This window comes from Triticum urartu, chromosome 6 (assembly GCF_003073215.2).
Source record: "Triticum urartu cultivar G1812 chromosome 6, Tu2.1, whole genome shotgun sequence".
NCBI classification, from domain to species: Eukaryota; Viridiplantae; Streptophyta; class Magnoliopsida; order Poales; family Poaceae; genus Triticum; species Triticum urartu.
The window spans coordinates 478,501,004-478,506,009 of NC_053027.1; the positions used below are offsets into that span (position 1 = coordinate 478,501,004).

Genomic DNA, 5,006 nt, shown 5'->3' on the forward strand with positions numbered 1-5,006 from the left:
CGAGATTTCATTAAGGGGGTAAGGTTTGTGACAGCCTGATTTTTGGCCCTTTCTTTTTCTTTTGTTTTTCTGAGGTTTTTGCCTGAGATTTCTTTTTCTGTGGCTTTGTGGTCTGGAAAGTGAAGAAGATGAACTCTTCTTTGCTTCCAGAGTGGCTTGTCATACCCAAATCCTTCCCTAGGCCCTGTTATTTTCATCCTAGCCCAAATCCAATATTCTTTTCCATGGGAATATTCCTTTTCTATTAAAGGAATAACTCAAATTGCCCTAGGTTGTGAAGCAACCTATATTTCTATCACTCCTAAAATTTCCAAATAATTCTCATAAATTTTTTGGGTCATATATTTCTCAAATATGGCAAAATATCTCATTTGTCATGTTTGTCATCATGCTCAAATAATTCATTTTCTATTCTGCCCTAAATGGCAGAATGTGAAGCAAGTGCCATTTATCTTTTCCCAATTGACCTCAAACTCCTTGGACACCTTTTACTGTCCATATCATTGCCACATGACAAAGTGCAACCTCATTTGCCTAGTAATTATTTAATTATGATTTTCCAAAGTTCCTGTCTGAGGGAACTTGTTGTGAAGGAAGTACAAGCTAGGCATATCCAAATGAGTTTCAATTTTTCATGGCCCTTCATATCATCATATTATAGCCCTCCACCAAAGTAGAGCTCATTTAATGCCTCCATGTGAGCTCACCTTCAATTCTTTGATTCTGTCCAAAATTTCAGATTGTGAAGCAAGTATATTTTATCTTGCTCCCTTATGGCTGCCAATTTTTCTAGGCCTTATGTTATCCATATAACTTACCTCCACCCATTTTGGGCATGTTTCATCAAGCCATTTGTCCTCTAGAATTTTTGCAAGTCTCTGGTTAGTGGAAATGTTTGTGAAGGAAGTACCATTTTGGTTTATCCAATTAGTATGAAACCTTTTGAGCATCTTCATATGGCCAAATGAGCCTGCCTTGCCAAAGTTTAGCTCAAGTGGCTTCTCCATTTGAGAGCATCACCATGATCTTGATTCTGGACCATCTTTGCCAGTTGCAAAGCAACTCCATTAATCCTTAATCCTAATCTTCTCAAAATTTCCAGGATGTAAGTCCTTCTTACCCTGAATCTACCAGACAACTTCATTTACCTCAATCATCTCCCTGTTGAGCAGTAGTACACGATCAAGTTTACTGCAGTGAACTTCAGAGGGTAATTACCAGTTAACCATAGCAGTTTTCACCAAGCTACCACCATAGTTTTGACCTCCCCTGGATGAACTACTCCCTAGACAACTATTTACGACCCATTTCTACCACTACATGCCGTTGCACATGGTGACCACGACAATGGCGTGTCTGTGCACGCGCTTTGTGTGCAGTGCGCGCGACCAGTGGCTGTTTGTGCTGGACCCCCTCCTCCTCTCATCGTCTTCGTGCTTGTGATCATGTCCCACAACTGGCCCGCGTCGTCGCCATCCTCCTGGAGCCCTCTCCCTCTCCGTCAGCCCCTCCGTCAGCTCTCGTCGCCGCGCGCCCACGGACGCACTGTGGCCGACCGAGCTTTAATGGCGTTCGACTCCTTCTCCTCTTGTCTTCGAGCTCGCCCTCGTCTCCGTGATACCTGCATCAATAGCTCGTCGCCTTCCCCGAGCCCATGCATGAGCACACGCGTCCGCGGCGCCGGCCGCGTGTCCACGGCGACGCCAGCTCGGCCATGCCCTCGCCCGGCTATATATAGCCCTCCCCCGAAGTGTTCGAGCACACCAGCGGCCTCCGCACACTCCACTAGCCCTCTCCAGCCCCTCGCCCGAGCCTCTGGAGCTCTCCTCGCTCGCCATTCCCGCCATGGCCATCGCTCCCCTCGGCCTAAATTGGCTCAAGCCCGAGCCTCTCCCCTCTCCCTTTCTCCACCACTAGAAGCCCCTCACACCGGAGATCCTCCCCACCCCTTTTCTTCTCGCCGGAGCCCTTGTGGCCGTACTTTTCCAAGTCCGGCCGCCGCCCCTTGCTCCCTGCCGCCCCGAGCCGCGGCTGCTCTGCACTTCCCCCGACGCTCGTAGACCTCTGGTTGGGTGCGGTTTCGCACCCGCACCCGCCCGTGGCCGGAGCTCGGCCGGAGAGTGCCGGAGCCGCCCGGACCGTCGCCGGCGTCCCCCTGCCTCTGGTCCTCTGCTTCCGATCGGGGCGCAGCGAGGAGGAGGAAGAAGACAAGATCCAGGCGGGCCCCCCTCCTTCACTGACACCACCTGGCAGCCACTCAGGCTGGCCCCGCATTGACCGGCCCGGTCCAGCTGGATAAGTGACGGGCCCCACAGCCCGTGGGACCCGCACGTCAGCCGCTCAAGCCCCTGTCCCGCCTCTGCCACGTGTTTAAGTGGAGGCGTAAACACTCCAGTACGTTTTCGCTTATAGAAAACGTAGTTTCCCTTTGGTACGTTTCCTTTTGGAGGAAGCGTAGTTCCTCTTTGTTCAGCCCAGAATGCGTTTTCTTAAACAGAAAGCGTATTTCAACTTTGCGCTTCTGCCTTATCCACTCAGGGACTTGTTTGTGATGCTATTTTTGCAGAAAAGTCCCTGAACTTCAACCCTTCATATCTTTTTAACCACAACTCCAAATGAGGTGATTCCAAAGCGCACTTCTTCGTTTCGTCGAGCCCGTTCTGTTGGTTTCATTTTCACTATGGTTTGACACTGTGAAAATGACCTTTTTCCCTTGCACATAAACAGCCCCTCCGAGAGAGAACGGTTTCCGGCAAATCTTTCAGTGGCTTCACCGCACTTCTCCCCGGTGCCTTCTTCATCCCCAGGCAAGCCACAATACCCACTTGCATGATAGTCATGCAGTAGCCATGGTTTTCAACTTGAATATTTATTAAATGATTGCTTGTTTAAAATATGGTTATCGTTGTTTCGGAAATTCTTCTGGGTTTGTGCTTACTTGTTTGCTATGTTGTTATGCACCTAGTTATCATGCCCTGCTAGTTGCTAGTATTACTTTCATATTGCCATGCTTGATAGTAGTACATGTTGGGTTGGTCATGCTCTTAGGTGGTGCATGACTAACGTCGGTTACTGAGTACTGTTAATAGGCATTGTTCCGTTGCTGTTAGTTAGTTAAGTGTTACTCGGTGATGTTATTGATAAATTCTTGCATGTCATTTATGGATGATGCTAGTGGTCATGACATGTTATACTATGAGTAGTGTTTCACTTGTAATATTTATGCTCGTCATTATGCCATGTTCAGTTGGAGATTATTTCATAGTCGATATGATGGACAGTTATGTTGCATCCCGTGCTTATGGTGATATCATGTTCTTGCATTGTAATTGCATCATGTTATTTTATGATGGCTCAACATTTTGCATTCAAGTTTAACCGGATTTAATTGAACTTGAACAACTGTTGGCTGAGTCATGGTGCCGCCAGATCGAAACTGACCAGTGCAACCACGCTTACCTTATGGGGGTCCTAACTGGGTCTATTGTCGTGCGTCTCGCCGGTGCCTCCCACGAGGGAAGGTTATGGGCGTGCGTACCCTGGCCCGGTAAGCAGACATAACCTTGTGTGCCCGTTTTTTTATGGATCCGGTCCCCTTGAGGGAGTTTGACCACGACGGTGGTAGGGTGTCTTTGGTAGACACGGGGCCACCCAGGACTAGCCCAGTTGGGAGTGGGTCGGAGTGGCCGGGAGAGTGTCATGACAATAGATCGGTTTTGTCGGAACGCCGTTGGTCCACCCGAATGGGAGTGCGAGGCCATGGGTTCCGTGGTGTGGGTACAGTGTGCTACCTCTGCAGAGTGTATATTAATCTATCGATAGCTGCGCCCGCGGATAAGGGCCCAGTTTGTGTCGGTCCCACCGTGAGTCAACAGTATTAATAATATCTTGATTAATGACAACCCCGGTTCGGTAATGAAATAAGTTGGTGGTGATCACCGTAAGGATCACGAGTTACTTTGGTGGTGATCACCGTAAGGATCACGAGTTACTTTGGTGGTGATCGCTGTAAGGATCACGAGTTACTTTGGTGATGATCGCCGTAAGGATCACGAGTTACTTTGGTGGTGATCGCCATAAGGATCACGAGTTACTTTGGTGGTGATCACCGTAAGGATCACGAGTTACTTTGGTGATGATCGCCGCAAGGATCATGAGTTACTTTGGCTGTGATCGCTGTAATGATCACTGTAGTATCGAGGATACCGAGTTGTTGGATATTCGTGATGTTGTGCGAGAATCATGGGTAAAGATCAAGCTCCTTGTGGTCATTTAATGATTACTATGGTATTGTTTATACCAAGATTGATTTGATCCTGAGATGATCGTGTGATGTCCGAGGTTGGTAAGTGATGCATGTGATGGTTACGAGATAACCCGAGTAGAATAAATAATGCATATAATGTCATCATGTTGCATGCTAGTATCATCAGATTCATATGTTCATGCTATGCTCATATTGTCTACCTATATCATGCTCATGTTGCCTTTGGATTCTTAGTGACTATTATGATCATTTTCATGATGGTATCTGGTATTATTTTAGGAGTACTACTTTGGATGTCATGTTGTTCATGTCATGTTATTATGAGGATCTCATGTTAATTCCTGTTTAACCTGTAATTGCCATGCTATTGTTTGTCTTGAATGCTTCTGGTTTATTGTGAGCTTGCAGGTACATTCAATGTACTGACCTGGCGTGTCATGCCAGCTTGCAGGTCGTGCCTGGATTGCATGCTTGTTTGCCGTGGATTCTTTGTTTGCGAGCTAGGATAAGCGTTCCAGCCAGAGTCCCTACGGATTGGAGTCCACCACCTTCATTGTTGTTCCGCTGCCAGTAGTTTTTCCGCTGCTAGAGTTATTCCGCTGCTTCGAGTTGTTCTTCTGCTTGCATAGAGCAACTGAGGATGGCATAGTGTCGCCGTGCCGATGTTATTCATTTTAATATCAGAGATCTTGTATTCATATTCGTGTAATAATAGAAAACTGGTTTGTTCTATGCTAAG

At 47.3% G+C, this 5,006-nt stretch overlaps 1 long non-coding RNA gene across 1 annotated transcript; it reads left to right on the forward strand.

The window, feature by feature from the left end:
• Positions 1-1,493: 1,493 nt before the first annotated feature.
• On the forward strand, positions 1,494-3,367 carry LOC125512438. Its single transcript, XR_007285388.1, has 3 exons — positions 1,494-2,431; positions 2,567-2,620; positions 2,728-3,367. It is a non-coding gene; the product is annotated as an uncharacterized LOC125512438 (long non-coding RNA).
• The last annotated feature ends 1,639 nt before the right edge of the window (positions 3,368-5,006 follow it).